The following is a 14,621-nucleotide window of genomic DNA, read 5'->3' on the forward strand; positions in this document are numbered from 1 at the left end:
GGGCGGGGGGCGCGCCCGCTGGCCGGCGCCGGTGCGCTCGCTGCTGCGCGCCTTCGCCACCCGGGACGCCGCCCCCGCCGCAGTCCGAGGCCCGGCGCAAGGTAGGCGCGCGCCGCGGAGAGGGGGCGCGGGACGGGGGGCGGCCCGGCAGAGAGCCCGCGCCCTGCTCTTGGCCGCTGCAGGGTGGCCAGGATGCCCGCTGCACCCGCAGCCCAGAGGTGGGCCCCTCCTCGCTCGGGCTGTCCCTGCAGCCAAGGCGGGCGACTCTGTCCGCAAACAGGGGCAGTGTGCGCAGTGGTCCCGAGCCCTGGCCTTGGGGTCGGCGGTCACGGGATTGGAGCCCCCTCTGGTAGCTGTGCGACCTTGTGCACATGGCACGTAACTTCGCTCTGCCTCAGTTTCTGCATCTGTAAAATGGGGGCGATCCAATACTTCAGGCTTGGAGCAGTAGTTGGGATCATATGAACAGCGCTCGCCACCCAGTGAGAGTTCCAACCTGTTCCATTGTCCCCCTCCAGGGAGGACAGCAGGCTTGCACCTGTGTGGGCGAGAGCAGCCAGGGCCCCTGCAGGCAGACACCTGGTCCTGGAGCGAATCCAGCACAGTTAAAGGGGCACGAGCTCAGAGAGCAGCTGAGGAAGCTGGAAGGTGGTGCGGTTCCCACCTGGCCAGGGAAGAGGCCCCGGGAGTGGGAGGGGGCTTAGGTGTCCTGGTGAGGAGGCCAGAGAGTGTGGCCGTACCACCCAGTGGCTGTTGGTACAATTAGTGACCAGGAGGCTGAACACTGGTGGGGTGAGGAGAATTAGGCCAGTGATTCCAGACTGGCCTCTTAAGAATTCCCTGGGGGCACTTATTACAAACAGCATCCTGGGCTCCTACCCCAGGCCTGGCCCTCAGAATCTCCTGGAATCTGTATTTTTAACCATGCCCCCAGGTGATTCTGGGATCAGGCCAGTGTGGAAACTAGTTTAGACACATCAGTGGCTCTTATCAGTGGCTCTCGCCGGCCTGATTCTGTCTCCCTCCCTCCCCCACTTTTGGTTATTACAACTCCCCCACAGTTACTACTGGCATCTAGTGGGGAGAAACCAGGGATACTGCTGAACATCCTAAGATGCCCAGGACAGCCTCTCTCTCCCCCAGAAAAAGAAAAAGAGAATGATCTAGTCCGCAGTGTCAGTAGTGCAGAGGCTGAGAAGCTGAGATACCCAGAGTCACAGGGTCCAGAAGGGAGGGACGCTGGGGTTGTTGGGACCAGCAGGCATCATCCGAGAGCCTGCTCTGCACCAGGTGCCCTGAGGGTGAGGAGCTCATGGCTTGAGCAGCTTATGGGCACTGACGTGAGAGGAGTGTCTGGAGCCCCTGCTTGGAGGATGGGCAGCCCTTCTGTTGCTGAGTCCATCCATCCTGAATATGGAGGACCCACTAAGCGTGAGACCTTGTGCTGAGCTCTGGGGGTACAGTGGCAATCAAGGGGGAGATGCGGCCCCCCCAGGACACTCATCCTCTCGTAGGGGCAGAAGCTCCCTTACCTCGTGGTGCCTGCACACAGTAGGTGTACATGAGTGCCGGCTTCCTCCCCTGAAGGCACCCCCCACTTGTGCCTTACGTGGGTACTAAGTTTGTAGCAAGGCGTATTTGGGGCTGGGTTCTGAGAAAGGACATTTCGGATCCTGACCTTCAGCAGCTTGGCAGTGTGCTCAGAGCCATCATAAGTGTATGATCTGCCTGTGGACGTTATGCAACTGCTGCTCCACATGCTCATTTCAATTGTTGGGCATTTTTTAAATAGTTCTGTGGCTTCTGTCTGGGCCTTGAAGGCTGGCGGGGCTCAGTCACTGCTAACCCACTTTTGCTGAGGAGAAGGCCGACTCCTTAGGCAGCAGGTCAGCAAATGTTGATTAATCACGGAGAATGGTTCAGGCACTGCCCTGGCTGCTGCGGATGCTGCAGAGAGCAAGGAGGGCAGCTTCCTGTCCTCAGGGAGCTTCACTTCTGGGGTGGGAAGGGGAAGACAGTGGACATGGAAGCAAATAAAACAGAACAAAAAGATAATCTCTGCCCAGAGGCATGTTGGGAAGAAGTTGGGGAGGGAGAGACAGTGTTTGAGGATGGAAGCTGCTTTAACTGGGGGGCCAGAGAAGGTTCTTCGAGGAGGCATGTGTGGCTGCAGATTTCAGTGGGGAGAAGCAGGGAGCCATGTGAGGATAGGGGGTAAGAGCATTCCTAGCAGGAGGAGAAGCAGTGGCAGAGGCCCTTGGTGGTGGAATTGGGGAACAGAAGAGGGTCATGGAGGCTGGAGCAAGGGGGCGGTGAGGGAGCCGTGCTTGGCGAGGTGGGCACGTAGACCCTGGACTCCATGGCGGGCTTGGGCTGAGGAGTTGCATGACCTGCACTATCCCAGAGAGCATGCCTTCTGGCTGTCGGGTGGCAGCCGGCTCTTGTTGGGGTGGGGAGATGCCTGCTGCTCGGAGGGCAGAGATGGGAAAGTGGGCAGCGCTGGGACATTTAGTGGGTAGAGCTGATAGGCCCTGCTGATATCTTGGGGCCTGAAATCCAGGAGGCCACGTGGGTTTTGTGTCTCAGCACTGGGGGGACCGTTCATGGAGCTGGAGCTCCGCCCAGGCCGTGGTGGAGGAGGAGGGGTGGCGGGAGGAGGCAGTGCTGGTTTGGAGAGGCCTGTTCGCATCCCTGAGGCTGTGCGGTGTGGGCTGTGCATACTTGAGTCTGGAGCTTGGGGCAGTGGTGGGCTTGGAGCTCCCACCTGAGATTCTTCAGGGTGGGGCTGGCACCTCTAGGTCACCTGGCAGGGGACCCAGGTGGAGTGGGGTCGGGTTTTTGGGTCTCATTGTTGCATTTCGGTGTTGTGTCAGACGGTACCCCAGTGCAAGTACCAAGTTTTGGTTTGGAGGAAGTGTTCAGGGACGCAGGGCAGAGCAGGCTGTGTGCCCACAACTCGGGGTGTTCTGATGGCCAGACCTGGGGCAGGTCCCTGTCCTCTCTCGGGCTGGCACCAGGAGGATTTGTCCAGCTGCCACCTGAAGCTCCCTTGGCTCCCTTGATTTGTGTGGCTACTTCCCAGAGCTGGCGTTGGGTGGATCCTAATTCCCAACCTTAAAGGGATGATGTGCTATTTCTGTGGCCAGGGCCGCCTTAATTTAGGAACGAATTAGCCACTCGTTCTCCCAGACCGCGAAGTCCGATTTGGAAGCGCTGATTTGCACTGGGATATTTCTGCATCAAATGAGTTTTTAAAATGTTTTTGAAGGGAAAGGCATGATGGATGATATCATGGCACGTCCCAGCTGATGCTCATTAAAAGTTGTGGCTTTAGGGGTTGTGAAAGGCAGTTGGGAATGAAATGCCTTGTTTCCCAGCTCAGGGCTGGGCCAGGCTCAGCGAAGGCAGTAACTCTGCAGAGCCAGATCAGGTCTGCGCTGCCCAATTCTTTGGAAATCGTAATGACAACCAGCTGCATGTCGCAGGCTCTTCTTGTAGCAAGTGAGTAGACCTGTGGAAGCGAAGGGAGCATTTGTCAGTTCAGGAAACTGGAAGGCCAAAGCGTGGCGGCCTCAGTAGTTCCAGGGCTCCAGCTGCCTCACACCGCCTGCCCTCAACCCTATCCCGGTGGCCTCGAGTGGGAGGAGCTGAATGGCTGAGGCCCAGCTCACAGGCCCTCCCAGGCCAAGGATGGAGTCCGTGTCCCCTCATAGCCAGGCCTGAGATCCCTGGAAAAAAATGAGAGGGATGCAAGCAGAAGGAGAGTAGGTGCTGGAATTGCAAACACCAGCACATTTCCAGCTGCCCCGAGCAGTGCACAAACCCCATACCTGTGTTCACCTGACCTGCAAAACCCACTGTGGATCTAGAAGCATCCTGCTGGCCTCAGCCTTCTCGCCTGGGACAAGAATGTGCTCGGAGGCAAAAGGCAGGGTCTGTGACATCCAGGCAGCAGCAGAGGGCCCCTTGAGGGCATGGCTGAAGATCTTCCCTCCCTCCTGTCCCCTGCCCAGGTGCCCAGGGCATCTTTCTGGCCACTTGTCCCTCATCCGTGTGTATCTCTCGCCCCATGACCTTAAGGACTGCTGTCTGCTGGTGAACCAGGCTGGACCGCTGCGTTGATCACTCCATTTTCGTTTTGAGGGAAATGAGTGATCTCAGCCTTTAGAACAGGTCTGGCCTGCAGTTGGCAGTCCATAAATATCTGTCAGATGGAGGAGAATGTGTTCTCCAATGCAGGCAACAGGTTTCTTTGGGGAAAAATATATATAATTACACCAGTGTTTTTGAATACCTTCTCTAAATGAGAAATGAAAACATTACAAATAAGGGTCAAATGTCCTTGGAACACCACTCCTTCCTCTTCTCCTCCCGTCCTCCCAGAGGTGACCCCTGTTAACATTTAGCTCTTTTCCCACCGGACTGTCTTGACCTGTGCATGTGGGTCTCAGTAGAAAATGTACAGGATTGTTTCCTGGAAGTATTTTAAAGAAATGACATCTGAAAACAGCACGTCTTGTTCTGAAACATCGTTTTCCCTCAACAGTGTGTCTTGGAGATTTATCTGGGTTAACAGATTCCTTCTGATTGCCTTAGAATGTTCCAGTGTCGTCTCAGTTATTCTGCTGCTGGTGGCCGTGGAGGTCGTCGCAGATCTTCTCTGTTGCGGGCAGTGCCCTGTGGGCATCCTGCATCCTGTACCTGCTTCCTGGTGCATCTGGACGAGCATCTCTCTGTAGGGCACCTTCCGAGAAGTGGAATTCCTGGGGCGCAGGATGAGCATGTTTTAAATTTTATTTGGTATTGCTAAATTGTTTCCCACAGTGGCTGTCACTCCCCACCAGAGTGAGGGGTGGCTGTTTCTCCAGGTACCTTGAAATGTTCAGATTCTTAATTTTGTTAATCCTAGGGAAGAAAAGTGAAACTTCCTTAGTTAAATCTGCATTCCCTTGATTGCTTGAGGGGGTTTTCCTTGTGTTCATGGACCGTTTGGATTTCACATTCTGAGTCACCTCTCTGTGCATTTCGCTCCTCTTTCTCTGGGCTTGTTAGTCTTTTTCTAATTGGTTTGTAACAGTATTTGTGTGTTCTGGATTCAAATCCTCTGTTGCTGCCGATAGTTTTTGCTCTCTCTGTGGCTTGTCTTTTAACTTTGTTTATGGTGTCTTTGGTTGAGTACAAGTTTTTAGTTTTGGGTTTTTTTTAAAGATATAATTGACATATAACATTATGTTAGTTTCAGGTGTACAACTTAATGATTTGATAAATTTTTTTGGATATGTATATTTTGCAAAATGATCACCACAGTAAGTCTACTTAACATCCATCACCAGAAACACTTGCAATTTTTTTCCTTGTGATGAAAATGTTTAAGATCCACTCTCTTAGCAGCTTCATACAATGCAATATTATTAACTATAGTCACCATGCTGTGCTTGACATCCCCACATTTATAGTTTTGATGTAGTAGAATTTATCAAGCTTTTTCTTTGTGTCTTTGCTTTTGGTGTCTTCTTTAAGAAATCTTTTTCTGCCTCAGGTTCAGAGTGAACACCTTGTCGCATTTTCCCCGGTTGGTCCTGGTTTCAGCACTGAAAGTCCCACATCCCGAGAGCCCCTGAGTCCCCGGGGCAAACCAGGATGGTTGGTCATAGACATATCCATCCCTGTTTCCTTTTAGTGAGCACATAGCTCTTTTCTTTACATTTATTTTTCTAACCCACAGAAATTTACTTCTGTGAATAGTGTGAGGCAAAATACAGGTTTTTAATAGAGATTCCAGGAGTCAAGATGTTTAACCCAGGGAACTTGTGATTCTGGTGGAGTGTCCAGTCCTGGTCAGCAGAGGGAGGACAGGCAGTCTGGGGGCAGGCGTCGGGAAGATGACCACAAGAGGACCCTGTCTGCTGAGCCATAAATTGAAGCCGGTTTTGGGCAAGAGTTTGTTTTCTGATTTGGTAATGCATGTGATTTCATTGATCAGACTAACATTTCATTTTGTACTCAATACATCCCTCTTACTGAGAAGCAGTGACTCGTGGGGGACAGCTGTTTGGGGAGCTCCAGGTGCTCCTCCTTGCTGCCCTGGCTGCTTTCAAAGGCTCGGTCCCCTGGAAGGACACCTTCCCCATGTGCCCTCTTGGACCTCACGACGTACTCTTAGCAAGCCTGAGCTCCCCAGATCCCTCCTCTGTTTGAGCGTTGTTAAGGCCACCTGCCGTGTTTGGGATTTCTACCAGAATTCAGTTGCAGTTCACTTTAAGGGAAAACAACACCAACACCACACAGCCCCTGCATCAGACTTCTCCCAGCTGGACTGGGAGCTGGCTGGGATCGTGGCGATGAGAGGAGCGTGGCATGCCATGGCCATCCCAACGGGCTTGGGTCTGCACTGTGTACTCGGCAGTTGGGGATAGGGAGGGTGGGGTGGGGTGTGTGTTGCCCTTTGGAGACTGGTGACCCAGCTTACCTGGGAAGATGCTGATTTTGTGTAATTGCAATATTTTCAGGAAAGGTGGTAGTCACACCAGTTGGTGGGTGTGAGAATGTGTGGCCTTTTCTGGAGTGGAATTCAGCCGTCCTGGGTCCCCAGAGCTGAGACATCCATCTTCTCCTGCCCTTGGACATCGATGTTCCTGGGTCTAGGTGCTTCAGGTTTGGACTGGACCTTGCACCACTGGTTTTCCCAGGCCTCCAACTTGCACATGGCAGGTCATTGGACTTCTCAGCCTCTATAGTCACATAAGCCAATCCCTCATAATAAATCTATTTTTATATGTCTGTATATCTCCCATTGGTTCTGTTTTTCTGGAGAACCCTGACTAATACAGCTGGTGTATTGGTTTGCTAGGGTTACCATAACAAAATACCACCCACTGCGGGGCTTAAATAACAGACATTCATTTTCTCCCAGTTCTGCAGGCTGGAAGTCCAAGATCAAGGTGTCGGCAGGGTTGGGTTCTTCTGAGGTGGCTCCCTGGGCTTGCACCTTCTCACGTGGCCTTTCCTCTGTGCGTGCCTCTCGTGTCTCTCTGTGTCCCATTTCTTCCTCCTCTGAGGGCACCAGCCAAGCTCTATTAGGGCCCACCCTCAAGGCCTCATTTTAACTTTGTCACCTCTTTAAAGGCCCTGTCTCCAAATCCAGTCACATTCTGAGGTCCTAGGGGTGAGGGTTCAACATAGGAATTTGAGGGGACACCTTTCAGTCCAGAACAGCAGGCAGGTTGTTGCCACTGTCAGCTGGGAGCTCAGCTGTGGGGCTGTGGCCCTGTGGGGCCGGGGCTGTGGGCCAGGCCTCAGATCCTCTCCACTTGGGCTTCGCACAGGGACTTGCCTTCCCAGAGGGAGCACCCCAAGAGGCACAGGCTCAAGTTCTGTGACCTTTGAGGATCTGGCCTTGGAAGCCTCACTCCCTCACCTCTGCCCAGGAATTGGCCCAGCCAGTTTGGGGAGTGGGCTGCTGTCACCCCTCTCTCAGTGGGGGTGGTGCAGAGTCACATGATGAGAAGAAGACTGAGGTCAGAGGTAATGCTGTGGCCACATTTGGAAAACACCACCTGCCACCCTGTCTGAACGACCCTTCCTCTTGTTGCACCAGTCCTCGCACAACCCCCGTTTTAGCCCCTTGCAGCCCTCACTGCCATGCGTAGGTGTGCGAGAAAGAGTTAACGCAGCCAGCCTGTCTGCTCTCCTGGCGTCTGAGGATGGGGACTGTGGGGGTCCCCCTCTGTTCTCTGACTGCTAGGGGTGGCTCACGGCATCTAAACTCTTTACGCAGACCATGTGGCTATGCTGAGCACCTGCTTTCTGGGGCTCTGGAATCTTGTCCGTGCCAGGCAGAGGGTACCTATGGGACCAGCCCCCAGTACAAACCCTGGGTGCTGACTCCACTGAGCTTCCCTTGGGGACAGCATTTCACTCACGTGGTCACAACTTGTTGCTGGAGTATTAAGTTTGTGCTGTGCGACTCCACTGGCAGAAGATTCTGGAAGCCTGTGCCTGGTTTTCCTCGGACTTCACTTCCTGTGCCTTTTCTGTTTGTCGACTGTGCTTGGTGTCCTTTCGCTGTGATACGTTGGAGCTGTGAGCAGACTGTATCTGGGTCCTGGGAGTCCTCCTAGCGGATCCCTGAGCCCGGGGTGGTCATGGAGACCCTGCACAAGTCATCTGTTTACGCTTTTGTTAATACTCCATCTTGCCCACCAAATATAAACCCAGTGCTGCAGGCGCATGCTCATTTTCGTGTGCACAGCTCGTAGTCCAGGGCCTGGCATGTAGTAGGTGCTTCATAAATTTGATGGCCTTGCTGAGCACATGAGCAGCAGGTGGGTGGTGGGAAATCCCTTCTTTCCTCACCCCCTGGAGACAGCCATCCTCAAGGCTCACGGGAGTTTCTTCCTTGAGGCGGCGTTTGTTCCAACACAGAGCCCCTGGCTTCTCCTTGAAGGAGACCCGGTGAGTGGAAGAATCTCTGAATTCTGCAGCCATTCCCTCCTGCGCTGCAGGAAGCAGGCTCGCAGCCTCTTCACCTGTGTCTCTATTTGGGGGGCTGCCACATTCTCCTGAAAGCACATCATAGTTTTAGACTGTTTCGAGTTATTTACACAACATTTCTACAACAGAACTTGGAGTGGGTGCGTGCAGGCCTGCCTGGGCCCCCTTCTCTGTCACCGACCTCGTGCAAGGGATAGGCGCCCTTGGCAGTCATCTTCATCTTAATCCAACGCCCCGGCTTTACCCCGCTCTCCAGTCTGTCCCTGACCCCTGACGGATCCCTCCCTCCACCAGCGAGGTCTCCGTGCGGTGGGACGGGCATCCTGCTACCCACTGAGTGCACCTCACACATCAGATGGGAGCTTCATTGTCGCTTCTGCGAAGGATGAGAGCTGAAATAGACTCTGTGCTAGATGGGGTTCCTAATGCGAATTAGGGACCCCATCGCTCGCCATGAGCGTCCAGGCAGCTGTATGAACGGAACATTATGCGTCGTCTGTGACTGAGTCTCTGTGACTCCCATAATTCACACTTATAATGAGGATGCCGGTACATCACAGGCTTGCTGAAAATTTCTATTTCTATTTTTATTTTAATGGCTTTGCTGTCTGTGCTTTTTCCTATAATCCACAGAAAATCATGGTAAATTAGCTCCAATTTTTTACTCCTTGGTTAAACACTGAGATAATAAAAATAAGAGGAGATATCCCTTTTATTTATAGATTAAAGTGATTTCCAACTTGGAAAATTATGGTCATGGGTGAAAGTGCACAATATTCGACAGTGATCATTTGTGCTGGGTTTGCGTGGGAGTCACCGTGTGTGGGACCAGAGGGAAGCCCCCCAGAAATCCCCTCTGCAGGGACTGTGGTAGCTCACCAGCTGTGTCAGGCACCGGGCAAGCCCCGTCCTCCGGTCTGCTCACTGATTTGTGTGTGTGGAGGATGGATGACCCCATCTGACAGATGAGGAAACCGAGGCTCACAGAGATGGAGTAACTTGCCCAAGGTCACGTAGCTGCTGGAGCTGAATTTGGACCTGGGCAGTCTACTTTGGCAGACTTTGGATTCTTAGCCTTTTTGCTGTCCTGCCTCTGATAAACCCTAATTATGTTCTCTACCTCTTGTTCTGGAAGGCAGTGCTACTTCTTAGGGCCTGACTCAGGGACCCTTATGGATGCCCCAACTCTGGCTGCACCTTGGAGGTGCCTGCCTTGGAAACAAGGAGGCTGGTGGCAGGAAAGAGCCCCGTGCCCAAGGGTGGGACACCATGTACCATCTGGGTGGGACACGGTACACCCCGCTGGGGGCATGCCATGGCGGTTCTCCACTCATCCTTCTGTGGTTTGTTCCTTTTCTTCAAGTCTTGGGTTGACCTCAGATGTGAGCACATCTCTCTTCTTTGGATTGTCTGCTTGGGGTGGAGAGGGCGCAGGATCATGCAGAGGTGGGAGAAGCACCCTTGGAGTCAGGTAGATAGCTGGTCCCCAGCTCCACCACTGGTTCACTGCATGTCCTTGTGCGCATGACCTCTGCCCTCTGACTCTCACTCTCCTTGTCCATGGAGGATGACCCCAGAACCAGCATCCTCGGCTGCGTGGGAGGATTAAAGAGAGGACGTGTGTATTCACAGATGACTGCGAGCTTAGCAACCTATAGCAACACCCATTAATGTTCACACAGCTTCTGTGGCTAGAGGGGTAGGCCCAACTGTTCCCCTGCTCTGGGTCCCGCTGGCCGAAATCGAGGTGTCACAGGTCTGCGCTCGCTCCTGGAGCTCTGGGAGAGCAGCTGTGTCCCGCTTGCTCAGCTTCTGTGGCTAGAGGGGTAGGCCCAACTGTTCCCCTGCTCTGGGTCCCGCTGGCCGAAATCGAGGTGTCACAGGTCTGCGCTCGCTCCTGGAGCTCTGGGAGAGCAGCTGTGTCCCGCTTGCCCAGCTTGTTGGCAGGTTTCAGTTTCACGGGCTCTTGGACCAAAGTCCCTGTTTCCTTGCTGGCTGCTGTGGGGCCATTCCCAGCTTCTGGAGGCCGCGGCATTCCCTGGCTTGTGGCCCCATCAAGGCCAGCAGTGGTGGGCCGAGTCTTCTCCCACTTCAGATCTCTCGTCCCTCCCCTCCTGCCGCCTCTCTCTCTTCCCCTCCGCCTCCCCTCTGCCTTGAAGGGCTCTTGTGATTACACTGGCCCATCCGGATCATCCCGGATAATCTCCCTGTCTTCAGGTCAGCTGATTATAACCCTGGCTCTGTCTGCAGAAGCCTTCACAGCAGGGCCTGGAGTGGTGTTTGAGTGAGTACCCAGGAGTCAGGAATCCTGGGGGATTGGGATTCCTCTGTCCACACTGTGGGTAAGTGGATTAGCCCAGGGTCTGGCCGATGGGGAGCTGCTCAGTCCGGATGGGGTGATGCCACTGTGATGCCACCGTGTTCCATCCGCTGCAGGAGTTCATGGTGGGGGCGGCCGAGTCCTGCTTTGGGGAACCCTAACATTGAAACAAAACCTCCTCCTGACTGGCAGAGCATAAAGCAGTTGGTGCTTTTCTGAATGCTGACAGTCATTGCGCGGAGGAAGTTTTTCTTTAAGTTTTTGCTGCAGGGAACCTTTGAATAAGGGGCTGGGTGGATATAGTTACAGTGTATCTGGGTTCTGGGCACCACTGTGCATTTCCATTGTCACCACCCTGGTCCAGGCCGCCCCAATGTCTCTCCCTGTTGAATGCAGCACCCCACCCTGCCCTGCCCCGATCTCCCAGCCCCTTCTTGCTTCCCTCCACCTTATTCTCTACCCAGTGGCACCATAAGCATCCAAGAGAGAAGGTAAATCCTGTCTCTCCTCTGGCTGGAGACCCTCCTGGGTTTTCCATTTCTCTCAGGTTAAAATCCATGCTCTGCCCTATGGGTCAGGAAGCTCCTTGAGTTCTGGGCCTGCCCTCCACTCTCACTGCATGCCGCCCTGCCCCCAGCACACTAGCCACCCAGCCCCTCCCCATCTCCCCAAACTGCCCATGCTTCCTCACCCCAGGGCCTTTGTATATGCTGTGGTCAGGAGCTCTCTTCTCTCCCTCCCCACCCCCCGCCCGGCACATACTGTGAGTAAGTGGACAAATGAATCAGTGAGTGAGCGAATCAGTCAATCAAACCCCAAACGGAGCCTTGTGTTCTCTACAACATTTCTCTTGGATCAGGCCCGGTGGATGTGTGTGGTGTTTAGGCCTGTGCTTCTGAACGAAGGATCAGCTTCTCATCTTTGCTGTGTGGCGGGTTCTGGTGGGAGCCAGAGCCCAGTCCACTCTGGGTTTCTGCATCTCCACTCCCTCCTGCTGATAGCCCCCCGGGCCAGTTCCCCTGAAATCTTGAGGCTCCCTTTTATGCCAAGGGATGAGTGGACACACAAGTCCTCCAGGTAGCCCTAGAAAAGACCCAGAAGGTCAGGGACCCCCCAAAACTGCAGCATGAAATGCCAGGAGTCATCTCTGTTGCACCTCAAGTCGCTGGCCTGAGGTGGCTTCTGCTAAACACAGGAATGAATGTTGCCCTCATCCCCCCCCCCCCCCCCCCGTTGGCGACGGAAAACCCTGGCACTGTTATTGATAGACCAGAATGGAGACTGCGAAGGTGCCAGAATCTAATTGCCTAAATAATTGGTCCCCCAAATACGAAATCCCGGTGGACCCACCAGCCTTAAAGTGCACATTGGTTTCAGTGAACGATGGGCTCTGAGAGAGATCTCAGCTTCCATGAAAATAGAGATGCATCGTCATTATTTATAGGTTTGTACAAGTGGATTCTTGGAGGTGTCACTCCAGCTACAGAACTTATGATGTGTTTTTAGAGCACTACCTATAAACCCAGAACGATGGATTTTCCGTAAGTTATGGATCAGGCTTGGTGCTGGGTTTGAACTGTTAACACTGTGAAATCCTTAGTCTGCTGTTTTGGCGACGGGTGTTGGCGACATAAATCTGTGCTCTGGGACGTCAGTCAGCCCAGCTCTGCAGTCTCCCTGGGAAGAGAAACCTGTCTCTTTATAAATCCAGTGAACATACGAAAATGTACATGTTGAATGGAGGAAGGAGAGCATGTTTGGGTGACAAAGACCATTACTTAAATATGAATTATCTTCTTTGAAAGGTCAGAGTAAAATGACAGCAAGCATCCTTGCAGGAGAGGATCACAGGCCTGCCCTTTTATTTATTTTTAACGTTCTAATCATGTAAGTATTTCACGATCTCCTTCTCCTGGCAAAGATGAAAGCGTGCTGGTGGGAGCGTGCACGGCCCCCCCCGTCCTGCAGGCAACGACTGCCTCAGCTGAGGACAGAGCTGCCTGGAACTGCTCCCCGCTGCCTTCCTAGGAAAGTGCGTGGTGTCTGGGGGTATGTGTGGGTGATTATGGTATCGTTATGTTATTCTGCAGTGTACTCACCCAGAAGTCACAGAGTTCCAGTGATGTTAGAATACATGGATTTATTTCATTAAAAAAAAGCCGTCGCGTGATATTCCCTAAATGGATATACCGTAGGTCAGCCATTTGGTTTTGGGGGACGTTAGGCAGTTTCCAGTTGGTACTTGGGTGTCTATAGAGTAGGTGACAGTGGATGGCTGTGCTGGGTCACTGGGACAGGGCATTTTCTGTCCTGGCAGAGGCAGCCAGCTGTCCCACCCCAGCACTTGCAGTTCCTGTTTCAGTATTTGCTGTTCCCTGCAGCAAGGGGGCAGAGCTGGGGTAGGGTTGGCATCATAAGCTGGGTTGCTGGTAGAGATTTTGGTGGGATGGGAAGCACCAGGGATGGGCTGGTACAGTGGAAAGAATGGAGAAATCCTTTCCTGTCCTGCTGCCGTCACTTGTTAGCTGTTGGACCCTCGGTAAGTCACGTACCCTCTCAAAGCCTCAACTTAATTGTTTTTAAAAAGAGGACAATTATTCCAGCTTTACAGGATTGTTAATCAATGTGTACCAGGTCCTGGGTATGCGGTATGGCTGCAAAAATGTTCTCATTGTTACATCCTGCCACCACTGCTGCCGCCGCCTCCTCTATCATCATCATCAAGTCAGTAACTTTTGAGGGGATCCAGGAAAGCGTGAGGTCCCTGCCTGGGCCACTTAGAATATGTTGGTTGCACTAGCAGCCTATCAGCCTGAGCTCTGAGTTCAAATCCTGGGTCTGCTCCCCGGGGCAAGCACTTAAGCACTTTGCATCTCACTTGCAAAATGGGGATATAATAGTACCTACCTTGGTTAGTTATTTTTCGCATTAGCTGCGTTAATAATTATGAAGTTCTTATAACGATGTCTGACACATAGTAAAAGCTATGTGCTAATAAATGAAAACCCAGCCAGCAGAGGCTTACGCTGGAGGACGTCTGCTCCCTTTACGAGAGATCTGGAGGGAGGCAGGTCCAAGGACTCTGTCCGCATTTGTTGGCGTTCTGTCCTCACATGTGTCAACTCCATGGTCACAGGGTGGCTGCGGCAGCTCCACAGCCCACGGGGCACTCAGAAGCAGGCAGCAGGTGCACAGCCATCAGCACCTGTCAGGAGGACAGACGCCGTTTCTGTAAGTGGCTGTCCGTTTGTCAGCAGCATTTCCCAGAGGCCCCGGAGGCAGCCCCCTCCCTTCATCAGCTAGAAACAAGGGACGTGGCCCCCTGCTGCAGGGGAGGCATAGAGGATGTTTCTCCCAGGCTGGGAGAAAAGGTTGCCTGAGGTTTATAGCTTTGTGCTGACCATACACCCCTGACACAGATGAGCAGGAGCCTGCTGGGGCTGTGCTCGGTGTTTCCCGTAGAGGGGTGCTCCCTTCCTTCATTACACGTGGGGCTTAGAGGATAGCCATACAACCAGGAAGTGATCGATCCTCATCCTGTGGCCAGGTCTCAGTTCCTGCTCGGAAGGGCTTCTCTACACAGCCTTGGAGTGGACGCCCCTGTGAGGAGGGCTGGGGCATCTCTCGGGAGCCTGGGACCTCCACAGCACGTCTTCAGGCCAGCTCTGGCTACCGATGCCTTTCAGGGTGGCGACCACGATTGGTGAAATGGAGGATTTGTTTTAGAAAGAGTTGGGCGTGAAAAGAGCCATAGCTGGCACTGCATTGAGCACCACCCTGGGTAGCCTGTGGGCACAGCTGTAGGTAG

General features: G+C 53.4%; 1 protein-coding gene across 1 annotated transcript in view; it reads left to right on the plus strand.

Moving 5' to 3' along the window:
- Window positions 1–6: 6 nt before the first annotated feature.
- The window catches only part of PHACTR3 (phosphatase and actin regulator 3), a 244,500-nt gene continuing 229,885 nt past the window's right edge, over window positions 7–14,621 (plus strand). The window contains exon 1 of the mRNA XM_046679337.1: window positions 7–101. The gene's annotated coding sequence lies outside the window, so the exon portion shown is untranslated. The remainder of the gene's footprint in view (window positions 102–14,621) is intronic.

The sequence above is a fragment of the Equus quagga genome, chromosome 12 (assembly GCF_021613505.1).
Source record: "Equus quagga isolate Etosha38 chromosome 12, UCLA_HA_Equagga_1.0, whole genome shotgun sequence".
Classification (NCBI taxonomy): domain Eukaryota; kingdom Metazoa; phylum Chordata; class Mammalia; order Perissodactyla; family Equidae; genus Equus; species Equus quagga.